The sequence below is a fragment of the Ornithorhynchus anatinus genome, chromosome 13 (genome assembly GCF_004115215.2).
Source record: "Ornithorhynchus anatinus isolate Pmale09 chromosome 13, mOrnAna1.pri.v4, whole genome shotgun sequence".
Classification (NCBI taxonomy): Eukaryota; Metazoa; Chordata; class Mammalia; order Monotremata; family Ornithorhynchidae; genus Ornithorhynchus; species Ornithorhynchus anatinus.
In genome coordinates this window covers 4,856,356-4,875,604 of record NC_041740.1, presented here as the reverse complement: position 1 = coordinate 4,875,604, position 19,249 = coordinate 4,856,356, and the positions used below count along the sequence as shown (strand labels likewise).

The window sequence follows — 19,249 nt, the reverse complement described above, 5'->3', positions numbered from 1 at the left end:
TTACTTTCAAAACATGGTCATTCTTACTTGTAATTTTTTAAAAATTAAGACCATTACATCTGCTTCTACAGCTTCTTGTTTAGCTCTAAGATATCTCATCTCACATTTTCCCTAGTCAAATTGGTGGTATCTATAGAGTATTTACTGTGGGCAGAGCACTGTACCTAACACTTGTGAAAGTACAATACAGTGAAGTTGGAAGATGTGATCTCTGCCCATAAGGAGCTTAGTTTACCTGTAATTTACTTTTCTATCAGTCTTCCCGACCAGATAGAAAACTCCCTGAGGGTAGGATCATGTCCAGGAACTATATTGAAGTCTCCCAAGCATTTTGTACAGTTGTTTGCTCACAGTAGGATGGCAAGAAATACTACTGGTTGATTTTTTTTGAAATGCATTCTACCCATATTTCCTCAGTTGCTCATTCACGGAAGCCCTATCAGTTTTTTTTGGCGGGGGAGGGGAAACGGGGGCCAACACAAAAAATATGCATGTAATATTGTAGTGCTCTATTTTAATATCTAATTTGGAGCAAATGAACTATTTTTTTTTAAGAAAAGCCTACCATAACAGAGCAATTACATTGCTACAGTTTGTTGTTGTAGCCAATTTGTCATGTACATTGGGGCTTCACTCCCTTATTTACCTTTCCCTCAGCCCTTCCCATGAGATCCCTTATGGGCTTTTCAAGCCAGTAAAGTTTTTCAAGCAAATGAAACGTCAAACTCCAATCAGTTGCAAGTGGAAACTCTTGCATGCGCTGCTGCTTTGACAAGTGTTTTTCTCCTTGCATCTGAATTAGGATATTTCTGGTCTTGGTGTAATGAGCAGTGTTCCGAGATCTCAAACATGCCTCCTCTAATTTATTTTCAAGTAGCACGGTTACTGGTCCAGAACTCAATGACGTGCACATTAAGTTAAGGCAAAGACAGGCTTTTTACAGAAACATATTTCTGAAACACACTAAATTTGTTTTAACGTTAGCAAATGCTTGATCATCAAAAAAGAATCAGCCAGACTTTCTTCCAAAGCATATCAGTAGAGACTCTCAAGAAACCCAGTACTTTCCATCCTAGAGGACTACAGTAGACTGTTGGCTCCATGAGGGCAGGCACTGAGATTGAGTGGTTCTTATTTGCTAATAATTGTTGTATTTGTTAAGCGCTTCATTCATTCAATCATATTTACTGAGTGCTCTCAGTATGCAGAGCAATGTTCTAAGCTCTTAGAAAGTACAATTCAGCAACAAATGGAGACAATCCCTGCCCACACGGGCTTACAATCTATAAGGTGGAAGACAAACATCAAAACAAGTAAACGGGCATCAAAAGTTTCAATATACATAAATAGAATTATAGATTTATACACACCATTAATATAAATAGAATCATAAATATGCACATATATACACAAGTGCTGCAGGGCAGGGAAGGGGGTAGAACACAGGGAGTGAGTTGGGGAGAAGTGGGCTGAGCAGAGGAAAAGGGGGCTTACTATGTGCTAGGCACTGTACTAAGCACCGGGGTGGATACAAGCAAATCAGGTAGGGGACAGTCCCTGTCCCACATGTGGCTCACAGTCTTAATCCCCATTTTACAGCTGAGGTAACTGAGGCCCAGCGAAGTTAAGTGACAGCAGACAAGTGGCAGTGTCAGCATTAGAACCCAAGACCATCTGAGTCCCAGGCCAGTGCTCTATCCACTATGCCATGCTGTTTCCCCCTAGATTGTAAGCTCCTTGGAGGGCAGGGATATTCTTGCCTTGGTATAGTTCTCTGAACACAACAGGCAGTACTAATTCAACCATATCACCTTTTGTCATATTAGCAATCAGCTCAGGATTGGTTCAGCCATCAATGAGCCAAGGGGCTGTGGGGCAAATTGGAGCTGGGTATATCTTACTGCATTGCATACATACAGAAATATGTTCCCCTCCCAGAAAGGATAAAAAAAATCTATAAGGAGCTACTTGGTCTGACTCGGGCAAAGGACAAGAATCCCAGAATGACTTATTGAGGTTTAAAAACCATTGTTAAAGTCACTGGCTCTGCTAGTTGCATTTTCCTCCAGTCAAATACAGCTGTTCATCTATTCCCCTAAAACACACACAATTCTCCCCAAAGCAGGTACAGCTGTTCACCTAGCCCCAAAGGGCAATTTCCCTAAAGCATATCTTAGGCTAAATATTTTGAATTCCCAACGTAAACCATTTTCTTTCCATCTGTTTTCTAATTAAATCTGAGAAAGCCTCACAGCAATTCTCTGATGAGGGGAGGTTCAGTTGTGGGTAACGACTTACATTTCCTTACTTGCTTTTAAGACATCAAAAACCTCACCCGATGGACGTAGGACAGATTTAGTGAGTGGCGAAGAATGCTTGATCAGATCAATGTGGAGCCAGCACTAAAGCAGCAAATCAATCAGCAGCCCAGACAAAAGTTCCCTTTACAATGCGGCTTTTATGGAGATTTTTGTTAGCAATTCTGATCTTGGTAAACAAATTGGGACAGCGGTAGGGAGTCAAGACCAGGAGTCTAATGTGTGAAGAACTAAGATGGGTTCTTGTACCTGCGTTTAAGTTTGGAGGGAATGATTGAGTGCGTGACCCTAATCCACAGCCGCTGTCAGCATCCTCTTCTCTGAGTCATTTGTCCTTCAAGGATATTAAGTTTGATTTGTAAAAGGGTGAGAGAGAGAGAGTGAAAGACCCCCATTTACATTTCACATTTTCGGCTAATATTTAACTTTTCAGAACTGCACACAATTTAGGAAATGGAATGGATTTCAATTACACCTGGAATGTCTGAAACGGCACATGAGTCTATTGGCTCCGTGCTTCTTGAGTAAGTATGTACTGACACACGAATGTCAAAAGGTTCTTTTTCTACCAACTTCTTCCTTCAGCCCAGAAACAAATAAATCCTTCAGCTTTCTCTCCTCCAGGCAATATCAATTCCCTTAGCTAATAATGTAATAATGTTGGTATTTGTTAAACGCTTACTATGTGCCGAGCACTGTTCTAAGCGCTGGGGTAGACACAGGGGAATCAGGTTGTCCCACGTGGGGCTCAGTCTTCATCCCCATTTTACAGATGAGGTAACTGAGGCACCGAGAAGTTAAATGACTTGCCCAAAGTCACCCAGCTGACAAGTGGCAGAGCTGGGATTCGAACCCATGACCTCTGACTCCAAAGCCCTTGTTCTTTCCACTGAGCCACGCTGCTTCTCTTAATTGCTTAGCTAGAATGGGAGGGTGGGTCCCTCTAGTAAATAATAAAAATAACAATGTTATTTAAGTGCTTACTATGTATGAGGACCTCTTCTAAGTGCTGGGGTAGATAGAAGATAATAAGGTTGGACCCAGTCCATCCCACATAGGGTTCACACTCTTAATCCCCATTTTACAGATAAGGGAACTAGGGCAGAGGAAGCTGAAGTGACTTGCCCAAGGTCACACAATAGACAAGTGGGGCAGCCAGGATTAGAGCCCAGGTTCCTCTGCCTCCCAGACACTTGTTCGATCTACTAGGCCACGCTACTTCTCACAACTTTCCCACCTGCAGGGAGCCGGGGACAGGGAGAGGAGAAGAATGAAGCTCAGAATAAATGTAAGCATGCCACTGCTATGTTCAAGGGGTTATACAAAACTCTGCTCTTCTCTGTGAATAGAATTTTTTTTGTCCATCTCATTGCAAATTCTCCAGCCCTTTAATCACGTCAGGGTGTTCGACCTTTATTTAGGTCCAGTCTCCCCTTCACATCAAGGAAGGCGATTTCCATGGAGAAGGAGGAAGAGTGATTTCCATGGAGAAGGAGGAAGAGTCATTTCCCCTCCTTCCTTCCCTGTCACTCTCTTCCTTTTCCTTCCACTCCCCTCTTGGATTGTCTGGTTCACAATCTCCCTCTGACCCTAGGGGTTTGCTGACAGTGACATTGCTGTGGGCTGCCTGCTCTGCCAAAACGGGAAGTGTTTTGCTCAAAGGACACTTTGACCCCTGAGTGGTTGAACAAAGAGTGGTCCATTAAATTCTTTCCAATAGCAGTGGTGGGGAGACACCCCCTACCCCCCAACTCCGGAATGGGAAGAAGAGTACCCTCCTTCTAGGCTTGGCCTGGATGGATTGGAAATCAAAGACTGTCCTCTTCTGGAAGAAATCTTGGGGAAGTGGGCTAGGTTCATCGGAACGGATCATCAATGCCACCACTCTGAATATTCCAGACACTTGACTCCACAGGCAGAGGGGTGGTGTGGAGAAAGGGGTACACTGGGCAGTTATGAGTACAGCGACTGCAACCTCTACCTAGTTCTGCCTAATGATAACAATACAAAGAATAATAATTGTGGCACTTTTTAAGCACTTATTATGTGCCAAGCACTGTTCTAAGCACTGGGGTAGATACAAATTAATCAGGTTTGACAGTCTCTGTCCCACGTGTGGCTCACAATCTAAGGAGGGGAAATAGGATTCAATTCCCATTTTCCAGATGAGGAAACCGAAGCACAGAGAAGTTAGGAGACTTGCTTAAGGACATACAGCAGACAAGTAGCAGAGCAGGGATTAGAACTCAGGACCTTTAACTCCCCAGCCCGTGCTCTTTCCTCTAGGCCACACTGCTCCTAAATACAATAATGACTGTAATATTTCTTAAATTCTTACTATGTGCCAACCACTGTACTAAGCACTGGGCTAGATACAGGCTAATAAGGTCTGACATGGTTTCTGTCCCCCATGGGGCTCGCAGTCTAGGCAGGAGGGAGAACAAGTATCTGATTTCCATTTTACAGATGAGGAAACTGAGGCACAGAGAAGTTATGTGACTTGCCCAAGGTCATGTAGTAGGCAAGTGGCAGTCACCATAGGACTGTTCCAGGCTCCACCCAAGATGGGGCGTCCGCACTAACTACATGGGCACGTGAAAAGGGCCTGGCCGGGCCTGGCTCAAATGGTTCTCCCCATTCTGATGGCAAAAGGGGTCCAGGTTGAGCCACCCCAAAGGATGGCCACCTCAACAGGGACTCGATCGCTTCCTCCAGTTTACAGATCATTCACCCGCTCAGGTATGGTCCTACACGAACACAGTACGGAGGTACCGGAGTAAGTGCAAGTTTCCCCCATGGTACAACATGCACTTGCTTAGAGAAGAACAATTTAGCCAGGAATTGGATTCCCCACTGTAAGACTGCCAACGCTTTCCAAATTGCAAACCCAAAACGTCAGTGCTCCAAAGAAACGAGTGAAGGCCTCAGAAGGCATTTTTACAGACGTTGGGTGAGAAAGAGATTAAGTACATTTAACGTACTTAAATGTAGAAAGAGAGCAAACATATAGATGCCAAATATCACTACGTTTACTGCAGAAACCTGAACCAGATTTAATTCTGAAGCTTGCTGGAGGATGTTCCCGCATCTCTTTGGTGTCATTTAGGGGATGAGGCAAGTTCCTTGAGGGCAAGGATTGTGTCTACCAATTCTACTGTACTCTCCCAAGCGCTCAATAAATTCTACTGATTGACTGACTGATCGATTGAAGGGGGAAACGGCTGTGCACACTCTCAATTTGGCAGGTTATTGCTGTTGGGCGCATCAGCCTCCTGGTCAAACAAACAGCAATTTTGTCTGCTTGTTATGCAGCTTTAGTCATTTAGACCCTGCTCTCTGAGACACTTCTGTGGCAGCTGCATTTCATGGTTTGCTGCAGAACACCTGCAGAATGCCTGCAGTCCATAGGGGGCAATGCTGAAAAACACCATGTAAAATGAGATTTATGGCCAATGTAGAACGGCTTAATTAAGCGGGTGTTTGCATTAGAGCCTGAACACAGCTTGATGATGATCCAGAATGGGCTTGGGAAAGTTGCCTTTTCCAGCTTGCGGGAGCTATTTTTGACTTCTAAATGTGTTGTTCCTTTGACCCCATCACAGAGACGGGACAACAGACAAAACGGTGTTACCCTGGGAAGGGGTGGCCGACTCAAACGTTCCCAGTTGGCGGAGCCGACGCATCCCCTCGGTTGGAGCCCACAGCGGCAACCCTGTCCAGAGCTTGTTAGCATCCCTTTAAATTTTCCCAAATGAAGTCGACCTGTTGTATAACTCTTTTACCTTGTTTGGCATTGCAATAAATTGAAGGCTCTGTTTCTACAGTGGAAATCTGCAATCTTCAGGCCCCTCTTCTAACCTTCATGGCTTTGAATGGGGTATGTGGTAGCCATTAACAGGCACGGGAGGAGCAGCATGGCCTGGTGGATAGAGTGAGGGCCTGGGAGTTGGAAGGTCTTGGGTTCTAATCCCAGGTTTGCCACTTGTCTGTTGTATGACCTTGGACAAATCAATTACCTTTCTCCGGGTCTCAGTTATCTCATCTATCAAATAGGGATTAAGACTGTGAGCCCCATGTGGTCTATGGACTGAGTCCAACCTGATTATCTACATCTACCCCAGCACTTAGTACAGTGTCTGGCATATAGTAAGTGCTTAGCAAATACCATTTTTTTAAATTGGGAGGACACTCAATGAGCGATGTCATTAGCGAAATGGCCTGGGGAGTTCCTAGGATGTGGGAATTTTTGAGATGCAGCTCTGAGGAGCAATATACATTGTCACAGGGTCACATTTGTGACAAGACATGTACACATGAGTGCTAATGAGGCTGTAATTACATTCATAAGTGCAAGAGTTGGCTCAAGGGATGATGGGATTTAGAGTGCTGGGAAATGAACTGGGGACCGCTTATTGGAGGAAATGGGATTTGAGGAGAAATTTGAATGTGGTGAGAGTTGTATCTGATCTGAAGAGTGACAGAGTTCCTAGCCAAGAGAAGAGCAAGTGGTAGAAGAGAAATATAGCTCACCTCTGCAAAAAAGGAGAGGTCCATATTCAGAGGAAAAAAGGTCCCAGAGAAGGGCAGTAACCCCACAACTCCTCCTTGATAAACAGAGGTGGTGGTGAGTGGGGGGGGGGGGGGGGGCGGGACAATGGATTTAGATTCCAGCACTTTGTACAGTGCATTGTACTCGGTAAATACAGTGACTTCTATTAAACATGACGAAGGGCCAGGACATTCTCAAAACAACATTTAAATTCCTCTGGATGGTTCAACAATTCTAGGCAAGAAGTAGGGAAAAAGAGTGTTATTTACAGATGTAATTACTTGACGTAGGACAAACACAAAAGGCTTAGGGGATGGTTAAGGGCAATCCAGGCAGCTACAGTTTATTTTCCCAGCAATACTTTGGTCCCCAGGAGATTCCAGTTAACGCGGTTACAAATAACCTGCCTGAGCATCCATAGCTCAACTCCAGGTCTTTCAATACATTTACAATTGCACGCAGTAGGTGTTAAGTAAATACTACTGATTGATTGAACAGGACTAAGATCCCCCTAAATCTGTTCCAAATCCCTCTTTGTAGGGATACACCTGTTGCATACCTATAGCTCATTACAGACTTCATTTGGATTGAATGGGTTCGCCTGGGTGGGGTTCACCCTGAGGAAGGGGTGGGGGTCTCATCAGACCCCTTAATGCCAATAGATGAGCCCTGAGGCCCCTAAAATGCCCTCTTCTTTATGGGAATGGAAGGTGGAGAGGCCAGGCCATCTAGGCAGCAATGACTCTTATCCTTGGCCAGGAAGGCTAAGGTGCATCTTAGGCCATGTAGACTTTCCAGTTAGTCTCTGACCATGCATTGTGCTCCTCCAAGGAGGAGCAAGTGTACCCCCTCACTTCACCAACGTGGGTGGGAATGGAGTACCAATCAATCAGTGGTATTTATTGACCATGTTACTGGGTGCAGAGCACTGTACTAAGCACTTGAGAAAGTACAGTACGACAGAGTTGGTAGACACATCGACAAGGAGCTTAGTCTAGTGAAGGAGCTTACTGTTTTGGGGAGGGGAGGATGCTAACATATAGCTTTTGATTCCAAACCAGTTTATCTAAAGTATATCAGTTGGTTCTCCATTTTGAAATGGTGCAGGATTTGATGGCAGCCTTTTCTAAAGGTGTCAAATGGCTACAGTGTGGCTGTAGCAGTGAAGCAGTGTGGCTCAGTGGAAATAATAATAATAATAATGTTGGTATTTGTTAAGCGCTTACTATGTGCCGAGCACTGTTCTAAGCGCTGGGGTAGACATAGGGGAATCAGGTTGTCCCACGTCGGGCTCACAGTCTTAATCCCCATTTTACAGATGAGGGAACTGAGGCACAGAGAAGTTAAGTGACTTGCCCACAGTCACACAGCCAACAAGTGGCAGAGCTGGGATTCGAACTCATGAGCCCTGACTCCAAAGCCCATGCTCTTTCCACTGAGCCACGCTGCTTCTCCAAGGAGTACGGGCTTGGGAGTCAGAGGTCATGGGTCCTAATCCCGGCTCCACCACTTGTTAGCTGTGTGACTTTGGGCAAGTCACTTAACTTCTCTGTGCCTGAGTTACCTCATCTGTAAAATGGAGATTAAGACAGTGAACCCCACTGTCCCACTGTGGGACAACCTGATAACCTTGTAACCTCCTCAGCGCTTAGAACAGTGCTTCACACATAGTAAGCATTAAACAAATGCCATCATTATTATTATCATTATTACATATAACACTTCAAAAATATGTGTTTGTCCTCTTACCATCTTCATGTTCAGGTAAGAAATTACAATGCCAAAATTGAAGTGAACGCCAAATTCGGAGATTCAGAGGAAACCAACACTTTCTCATCTCTTCCACGAGGTCTTCCCGAAGTAAGCCCCACTTTTCCTTATCATCCACTCCCTTCTGCACCGCCCATTGCCTTTTCCCCCTCTCAATCCCACAGTACTTATGTACATATCTCTAATTATATTTATTTGTATTGATGTCTGTCTCTGCCCATTCTCGACTCTAAGTTCATTGTGGGCAGGGAATGCGACTGTTTATTATGGCATTGTACTCTCGCAAGTGCTTAGTACAGTGCTCTGCACAAATTAAGTGCTCTGTAAAGCGACTAAATGAATGAATAAATCAGTCTTTTCAAAAACGAAACAGTGCAGGAGATTTATATCCAGTTTCTCATCATTTACTTTATAACAACTGTTCTGACTGAATCCACTCTTCTCTCTGAGCAAAGCCACACACTAGAATACTTGAGACCCAAGAAACTTTGTTTTATAATGACAAAGGTTTTTTTTCTATTTTAATTTAACACTCCTGACATTGAGGCACAAACAGCTCATCCTTTAGCCCTCTAATCTTCTGCAAGAGTCCTTCCTGCTATTTTTCCTGAATAACGGTGACCACAGCAGGCCTTTACCGACATCTGTAATAAGTCTATTTTTGTGTTCTCAACCTCAAGACTCTGCCTCAGCTCTGAGTTTTGCCTGAGAAAAATGACTTCTTTAAGCTTCTTTCAGTCTGCCAGGCCATATGGCATCTTTGTGAAGTACAGAACTTTGTTCTGCAACTTCCTTTTCCCCAGTCATGACTCCTTCTCCAACTCCATTCGCTCCTCCTGCTCTCCCTAGTCCCCGGTGAGTCAATCAGATTGAGAAAATGATCAGTTAATTTAAACTCATTAAGCTGCCGCCTTTATATGAACATCTCCACATGAACGGCATTTTATGTTCATTTCCTGAACCCATTATCTTTCATCATTGTGGGTCTATCTGGTTGGCAGGTTTGAAGTCATGAAAAAATGAGAGATTGATTGTCAAGGTGGAGGGGAGGAAGGTACTGGATTCAGAAAGCGTTTCCCCTCTTTCTTTACCATTCAGCCTTCTTTAAGGAAAATTTGAGCGTGACAGCAATTTCTCTTTGTGGCCCTCAGGGTTGAAATTTCAAAAGTTAAAAATAGGAGAAATGAGAAAACAAGGGTTAGAAAGAGTACATACTGAGATATCTGAATTTAAAATAGAATTCCTTGATCAATCTCATTTCTCCACCCTTTTGGCCATACTCTTGCCACCTGAACACTTCCATGTCACCTATTCACTTCGAATATTCCTCCTTCTCCCTCTCACGGTGGCACTGACGCACATATCGTTAAACCCTTTTGCTTACTTCACATGTAATTTATTTTAGTGCCAATCTAGGACCAGGACCATGTCTACTAACTCTTTTGTACTCTCAAAGCACAGAGTGTAGTGCTCAGCATAGATTAAGTTCTTAATAAGTACTATTGACTGACATTAGATGAAACCAAGGACAAACCCAATCAACATAGCCAAGGTCTCCTGCTTATGGGGCATTGATAAGCACTGTAGACTATAGACTACAGTCTCTAGACCATAAACTCATTGTGGGCAGGGAATGTGTCTGTTTATTGTTGCATTGTACTCTCTCAAGCACTTAGTACAGTGCTCTGCCCACAGTAAGCACTCAATCAATTCAACTGACTGACTGAATACTGGTGTTTGTTGGCTTCCAACTCTATCCCAGTACAAATTCCCTTTCAATCCCCTCTCAGTGTGGTGGAAATAGGCTGAGTGGTGGATAGGCAGATCTCCCCGACAAGAATCAAGAACAAATGCATGATGTCATAGAGACAGTCCCATCCAACTGCCTCATAACGTTGCTGAAGGCTCCAAGAACTGAACCTCAGCGTGGGAAAGAGCCAAATCTGGGGCTAATTCTCCAGGTCCAGAAGAGTTCAGTGAGTTCGACCAGATCAAGCTAGCCCAGCTGGACCAGAGTTGATTAATGATTTCTGACTTAGAACCCAAACTGGCTTTTTTTCATCCTTCTCCATCCTCACTCCTAGCATGGCTCAGTGCTAAATTAATGCCTGTGATTGTGAGTCGGTTATCCATCAGCAGACTCCGGAGGCATTACTTACCAGGTGCCGCCGGAAGCCAATGTAAATCAGGGTGGCAGCCAAAATGACTAGAGGGACCCTCTCAGATACAGGTGGAATCATTTAGGACAGAGGCACTGTATTAGAGGGGCTCACTGATAGCAAAAATGAATTGCTGTATTAATATTAATATCGCTGTCACTAGGCTCTGTCTTACTCCAAAGGGCCCAACGTTGCTCATGAATCAGAGACGGATGGGTCTTGGCTTAGTCTGACTCTCCTTGCACCTCGGCCTGATGATTTTCTCCTCATTACAGTGAAGAATTTAGTGTGCTGTGGCTGAAACCTGGAAAACGGCTACTTCCCTCTGGTGGAAGGGATCTGGATGGCTCTGGGTCTAGTCCTGGATTAATCAATCAGTGGTATTTACTGGGCAGTTACTGTGTGCTTGGGAGAGTAAAGTACAACAGAGTTGGTAGACACATTCCCTTCCCACAAGATGCTTACAGCCTAGAGGATAAAGCAATTTCAGAGCATATAATAATTATGGTACTTGTTAAGTGCTTATTCTGTGCCAAGCACTGTTCTAAGCACTGGGGTAGATACACGTTAATAAGGTTGGACACAGTTCCTGTCCCACATGGGGCTCACAGTCTTCATCCCCATTTTACAGTTGAGGTAACTGAGGCACAGAGAAGCTACGTGACTTGCCCAAGGTCACACAGACAAGTGCTCTGCTGTGTGCCTTGACTACCTGGAGAACCCCTGTAAGGAAGCAGCTGCTTCCAACTCTGTGATGAGTAGGGGAGAGGGTAGCTCAGGAGCTGTTTCTGATCTCTGGTTCTCCTTTTCTGATGTGCCTTCCCCGTCTGCAGTTGATGCATTACATTCCCGAGTTTCTCATTTCCGCCTCCTGAGGGTACCGGGGGACTGATATAAAACCTTCAGATGGTTCATCTGTTTGACATAAAAATCTCATGACTAGTTCACTTAGGTATTGGATGAGAATTCTGATTCACACGCTGATGCTTGTTGGATAAAATAGCCCCAAGTTCACTTTGTGCATAGCCCCTGCTCGATTTGAACCTAAATTTGGTTGGCATTTTTATCTATTCCACAGGGTTCTGCCATAAGCTGTGTTTTTACCACACAAAGCATTGGGCACCATGAGTATTACAATGTGAGCTTCTTCCACATGGGTACTTGAAAGAAAGGAACCCCTCGTTATAGGGAAATGGAGGGTAGCCTAAGTAACTGCCTTACTTGGCCTCCACGAAGTCATTCATCTAAAACACAAAGCTATTTAACTGTAATCCAATAATTGGAGTCAGAATGCATGTGACTGTTTAGATTTGGTGCTTAGCACATTTTTGGAGCTCAATACATGTTAAATGATAATAATATGTTAACTCCTACAGACAGTGTGAGCTTTAATTATTTAGCATAGTGTGATTTAGCTTTGTGAAGGTTTTTTTCTTCCAATCACGATAAAGGAACCTGCCTATCATGGAAACACCAGATGCCTTAATAATCCAATTGGTTTAAAAAAAAATTACCATCAATTATAGTTTGAACACTCCATTCCCTTTTATCCAACAGAACAAAAACTAAATCAATAGCTTCTCAAATTGCCCCTGTCCAAGACATTTCTGTAAGGATGCCCTACAGGAAATTTTTCTGGAAAAATAAGAAAATGAAGATAAACATCTTTGCAAATAAGAACTGACAATTTTCCAGGGCACAGTATTTTTGTCCCCTATTTTTCCTTTGGATCCTTTGCTGGGCGGTAGTGCTTAATACGGCATATATGTGCGTTCAGATTCAAATCAGACAGTGATTGTTATTTCTTGCTGCAGTTATGGCTGATGAAAATGATGCAAGTGAGCAGTCCTTTCCACACCTTGCGGGTGTGAAGATGGGTCTCTGTCATAAGGCTAGCCCAGTTCTGTACCGAAACAGAATGTGGTGAAGCTTTTCTGTTCCTGGGAGAAATCACTAGCCACCCTGAGGGAATCAGAAATTTACATTTTTGCAAATCTGGGTTGGATACTTATTCCCTTGCCAGAACAAGACTGCCTTGTTCTGTGAAATCTTTGTTGGCAAACTAAGTTTCTCCTTGTAGGCACATCCCAGTAGTGGTAGAGCCTGTGGCCACTTGATCCCTGTGGGGCCCGGAGGCCTGCTTAAAAGACCTTTAACTAGAAGAAAAGGAACTAGTCCCTGCTTTCACATTCAAACTGAGGGGCGTTTCTCACCCCTTCTCCTCATATCCCAGGATCTGAGACCTGGTGAGTTTCTTTCGGATTTAAGCTTCTCTGCTTTCTTTTCTTCCACTTCTCTTAGTCTGCAAGCAGCTAAGCAGTAAGAGTGCTCAGTAAATCCTTACTTTGATTGATTCATTCATTCAATAGTATTTATTGAGTGCTTACTATGTGCAGAGCACTGTACTAAGTGCTTGGAATGTACAATTCGGCAACAGTTAGAGACAATCCCTGCCCAATGACAGGCTCACAGTCTAATTGGGGGAGACAGACGGCAGAGCAAAACAGAATGAAACAAAAACAAGACAACATTATCACGATAAATAGAATCAAGGGGATGTACACCTCATTAACAAAATAAATAGGGTAATAAATAATATATACAAATGAGCACAGTGCAGAGGGGAGGGGGAGAGAGGGGAGGAGCAGAGGGAAAGGGGACTCAGCTGAGGAGAGGTGAAGGGGAAAGAGAGAGGAGCACTTAATTAGAAGACCCCAAAAGAACTTGATTCCTTCCTCCCTTCCTTCCTTGATATCCTTTGTGTGTTCGATAACCCACACATCTCTCTCCCCAGACCCTGCAAACCACCTGGTTGTTATGAAAAGCGTTTGGGTTGGGAATCGATAAGGGCGGAAAGGGGCTGTTGTCCTTCCTAGCCACTCAAGAACGGCTTAAAGTCCAGGAGCAGCCTGTGTACAGTTCCCAGTGGGTTTTGAAGATACGGGGAATGCACTCCTGTGGGAAAATGAACCAATAGCAGGGAAGCAGCATGGCCTACTGGGGGTCAAAGGACCTGGGTTCTAATCCCTTCCCTACCAGTTGTCTGCTGTGTGACCTTGGGCAAGTCACTTCACTTCTCTGTGCCTTTGTGCTCAACTGCTAAATGGGGATTCAATACCTGTTCTCCCTCCTATTTTTAATAATAATAATAATGTTGGTATTTGTTAAGCACTTACTATGTGCAGAGCACTGTTCTAAACGCTGGGGTACATACAGGGTAATCAGGTTGTCCCATGTGAGGCTCACAGTTAATCCCCATTTTACAGATGAGGTAATTGAGGCTCAGAGAAGTGAAGTGACTTGCCCAAAGTCACACAGCTGCCAAGTGGCAGAGTCAGATTTTGAACCCATGACTTCTGAATCCCAAGCCCAGTCTCTTTCCACTGAGCCACGCTGCTTCTCAGACACCTCACAGATTTCGAGCCAGAGACTAAGTCCAACCAAAAGGGGAGCCCCATGGGGGACAGGGATTATGTCCAACCTGATTAATGTGTACCTATCCCAGCGCTTAGAACAATGTTTGATACATAGTAAGCCTGTAATGAATAATAATAGAGATAATAGTAAAAATAACACTGCTGTAGCCCCAACAGTAGACACAGATGCTCAGGGGTGGGAAGAAAATTCCTCATCACCCTCATTTAAAGCCTGGGTGCCAACTATGGGTACACCTGTATGGGGTTACCATATGAGTAGGCACAACCTGGCCTCTCTGAGTTTTCCACCTTATCAGGGCAGCTGGGAATGGCAGACAAACAATGACCTGTAGTATGGCTTCCCTAATAAAATGAATCAATTGAAACTGAGCTCTTTGTGCTAAACACTTGAGAGAGTACAAGTGTCAAAAGACATGATCCCTGCCTTCGAGAAGCTTACAATCTAGCAGATCGTTTAGTTAGCTCACTTCTGTCACGGCCTTGCTAATTAGGGAGGGGAAAAGCAGGACAACAACTCATCCTTCCCCAATAGGAGGCATAGATGGAAGGTGCTGAAAACAGACACTATCAATGACAATGAATAAGTTGCTGTGTTTACCTTTTGCTTCCTTGGCCTAATTAATTATTTCTTTGCAATAGTTTTTTTAATGCTATTTATTAAGCACTGTGTCAGGCACTGTTCTAAGCATTAGGGTAGACACAAGGTAATCTGGTTGGACAGAGTCAGGCCCCACATGGGGCTCAAAGTCTTAATTCCCATTTTACCGATGAGGTAACAGACACAGAGAAATTTAGTGATTTTCCCAGGGTTACACAGACAAGTGGTGGAGGTGGCATTAGAACCCAAGTCCTTCTGACCCCCAGGCCCATGCTTTAACCACGATGTGTGAAAATTTTTTGGAGGCACCTATCCCAAACCTCAAATGAACAGGAATACTGATTGCCAGAGGCTGCCTGAACCTGTAAGCTCACTGTGGGCAGGGCATGTGCCTGTTATATTTTTCTATTGTTCTCTCCCAAACACTTACTATAGTGCTCTGCATACAGTAAGCACTCATTAAATACACTTGACAGATTGACTGAGTGTTGCAATGGTCGGCCAAGATGAGCAGGATGGGTGGTGTCTCTGTTCCTGCCAGACTCCATGAGTCCCGCCGCTCCTAACAGATAAATGAAGACTGAGACACAGTAGAAGAGAGCAGCTTTCCCCGTGCTTTCCAGAATGCCCTGATGACATGTGGAAACGACAGGCTGTGTGCAGAGAGCGGTTCCTGGAGGAGGTGAGCCCGCATATTTCTGATCGAAGAAAAGAAGTTTTACTAATGGTGTTCACTGTATGCCTATTGAGTGCAATGCACAGTACTAATGGTTCCAATGCACAGTAGTATTGGTTCCAAAATGACAACAGAGACCTCTTCCAATCAATAGATATGGCCCTAAAGCCCTCAATCGCCTTGCCCCTTTCTACCTCACCTCACTACTCTCTTACTACAACCCAGCCTGCTCCCTTCGCTCCTCTAATGATGATGATTTGTTAAGCGCCTACTATGTGCAAAGCACTGTTCTCAGCGCTGGGGGGATACAAGGTGATGAGGTTGTCCCACATGGGGCTCACAGTCTTGATCCCCATTTTACAGATGAGGTAAATGAAGCACAGAGAAGTTAAGTGACTTGCTCAAAGTCACACAGCTGACAAGTGGGGGATCTGGGATTCGAACCCACGATCTCTGACTCCCAAGCCCGTGCTCTTTCCACTGAGCCACGCTGCAATGAGTCCTGGCAAGTCAGAAAAGAGCATCAGGCCTTATTAATCCCCACAGCACATTCCTCGGATGTTAGTAAGTAATGCAGGGTCTACCTTATGGAAAGCACACTGCACCAGACTTTGACAAAGCACTGAAGAAAGACATCATTAATTCACCACTGCCATATATCCGCAGCGTCCAATTTTCAAACCTCTGACAAATTATCTTCATAAAAATGACTAAATTTTTTGGGTAGCAAAATATCCGAAGGTCTAAGCAGTAAAACAGGAAGAAAGCATAACAGGAACCCCAAATATCAGTTTTACTTTATGATTTACTCAGAAACCAAATGATCATTTTTCTGACCCCAACGATTACATCTCCATGCAGGTTCTGAAGCTCAGCACAGAGTATTGAGCACAGGGCAAAACTGATCGGATGGCTTGGGTGGCTGGGTGAGCCTGGGTTGGTCTTGGGTGAAATGATAGTAAAGAAAACCACAGAATCCAGGGTCCCATTAGATAAGTCAGTACTGTAACTCAGGCAAGGAAGAGCAGCTTGGCCTTGTGGAAAGCTCATAGGCCTGGGAGTCAGAGGACCTGGGTTCTAATTCTGACTCCACCACTTGCCTGCTGTGTGACCTTGGGCAAATCACTTAACTGTGCCTCAGTTTCCGCATCTGTGCAATGGGAATTCAAACCCTGTTCTCTCTCCTTCTTAGACTATGAGCCCCATGTGGGAGGACTGTGCCTAACATGATTATCTTGTAACTGCCCAGTGCGTAGAATAGTACTTAATACATAGTAAACACTTAACAAATACCACAATTATTATTGTTATCTAAGCACTTGATATTGATCCCCCCCTGAAGCCCCACAGCATTTATGTACACATCTGTACTTTACTTTCATGTCTGACTTCCCCTCTAGACTGTAAGCTCCTAGTGGGCAAGGAACATATCTACCAATTCTATGGCACTGAACTCTCCCAAGCGCTTAGGCTCTGCACATAGTTAAGTGCTCAATAAATACCAGTGATTGATTGATTCCATGTCAAGAATTTCCCAATACATTTTTCAGAACCAATTCCACCTCCCCTCCCCCATACTGGACAAAGCCCTGGCTAGCGGAGCACAGCAAGTCCTTCGTGGAAACGCTGACATGCACTTAAGAGGAGAATGACGGACTCTGTATGGGGTTGGCAGGAAAGACACTGGGGGTCAATCAATCAACAGGATTTATTGAGCACCTATGCTGTGCATAGCATTGGATGATGTGCTTGAGAGAGTCCAATAGAGTTAGTAGACATGATCCCTGCCCTCAAAAAACTCAGATTCTAGCCGGGGAGGTCACAGTGGACTTCATTTTTAACACGAGTCAGCAAGAAGCAACCCTGCTCTTGGAATAGCAACTGTCACAGGGACATGGACCAGCAAAAAATACATCATCCATCTTATTCACTTTGGCTCAGATCCTGCCTCATAGAGAACTGAGTTTGGTTCTCAGTTCTAAACAGGATCACAAACAGCTTGGACAAAGTTAGAAGGAGCAAAAATGGAGAAAGGGTTTGAAAACAGCTACTATGCAGAATGGAAAAAAGGGCTTGTACTATGTCATCTGGAGGAGATTTAACAATGTCTTCAAGTACACGAAAGATTTTTGTAAAGAATCCAACCCAGCTATCCTCTAGCTCCCCTTAAAACAGAGCAAAAAAGTGGACTTCAGGTGCCGTAACGGGATTAGATAGGGACATGGACATTTTTTTGGCAGAAAAGGTTCTTAAAACACCAAACTTTCCCTCCGGAGGGGGTTGTGGAATCTCTGGAAATGGTCAATAAAGGTTGGATTTTCACCCAGGCTGGTGGCTTATGTCTGGTCCTGCTGGAAGGCAGGAAAAGACCTCCAAGTCTGCTCCCAGACACACAATTCTCTAATTCTATGCAAACAATCACTGCACCAAGTCAGGGAGCTTCCACTCAGAGGTGTCCCCCAGCTTACACTTTTGCCCTTTGTCAAAATTCTCTTCTCAGTTGATTCTTTTTCCCCTCCTAGAAAAAACACACTGTTGGCTGGAGCTGCATATTAGGACCTCAAGTCTCCTCGATTATCCCTGAGACATATCTTGGAGGAACTGGAACTTTATGGAACCAGAGCGGGTTGACCTCTGGCTTTCCTTAGTCAGCTGTGATTTTCTGAAGTGGACGTTTTCTAGGGTGTAAGCGCTACTACGGTACTAAGTGCTTGGGAAAGTACAAGATAACAGAGTTGGTAGACTCACTCCCTGCTCATAACGAGCTTGCAATCTAGAAGACTAATATAATACAAGGCACAATACCTATTACAGTACTCGGCTTTGTGGGCCCTCAGTATATCCTTGCTAACCATAATGATACTACTTATAATCACGTTAATCCTATGCAGGTGTTAGCCAGCATTACCATATTACAATCTTCCTCTCCTCAAGTTAAAATACTTTGCTCTACAGTGTGCACATCCACTGACGGCCCAGAAGGAATAAGTACCGCTACTCTGGTTGAGTTTAGAACCACAAGTTTCTGCCATTTTTTTCCAATTCCAATCTTGCTTTCCTTTTCAGTGATCCGTCTACCTGAACCTGCCTGGGAATTAGCCATGGAGTACAGAAGGATTGCGTTTACAGTGTGAATTATGAGCTTATACCTCAATCACCCAAATAAATCTGCTTAAAGATGCTGTAGTCCATTACTGATCTGCCTAATCTGTTATTTAACACAGGAGTATAGCTATTCACTTGCTTTTCAGATACTGTCAGACAGTCATAAAGAAAAATGGCAAGGCTGAAAGTACATGTCTTGTCAACAAAGTACTTTAAAAAACTATGTGAACTTTCTCTTTCAGAAAGAGATAGAAAAAGAAACAATTCTAGAACGTACTCATCTCTCCTATCTCATTCTAGCCATGCGCTCTGGGTCTTGTCAAGAGTTACTCCTCTACCAAGATGCTAAGAATGGTCTGTTCTCTAAGTACGGGGCTTACTGCAATAACCACAGAGGCTCTGATCCGACACTCCAATTTACCTATCAAATCTCAATCCCCAACCTGCTTTTCTGCTTTCAGCTCACTTTTGAAATTACTCAATCTGTCCACAGTTAAACTGATGTCCTATTTGCCCATCTAGTATGCCTGGATAGACTGTAAAATCCTTGAGGGCAGGCCCATTACCTATCCTTTTAACCTGGATTCCAAATCCCTAGTACTAGGCTATATGTGCACTTTATGAGTGTTTTGATATT

General features: G+C 44.0%; 1 protein-coding gene and 1 long non-coding RNA gene across 6 annotated transcripts in view; one reads left to right on the top strand and one right to left on the bottom strand.

Moving 5' to 3' along the window:
* The window catches only part of DPP6 (dipeptidyl peptidase like 6), a 618,762-nt gene that overhangs the window by 405,669 nt on the left and 193,844 nt on the right, over positions 1–19,249 (bottom strand). The gene's annotated exons all lie outside the window — the stretch shown is intronic.
* Positions 10,533–18,688, top strand: LOC114815980. 2 transcript variants are annotated; one of them, XR_003763760.1, is made up of 3 exons: positions 10,533–10,613; positions 15,373–15,513; positions 18,574–18,688. It is a non-coding gene; the product is annotated as an uncharacterized LOC114815980 (long non-coding RNA). The 2 variants fall into 2 exon arrangements; XR_003763759.1 differs by lacking the exon at positions 10,533–10,613 and having other exon boundaries at positions 15,314–15,513.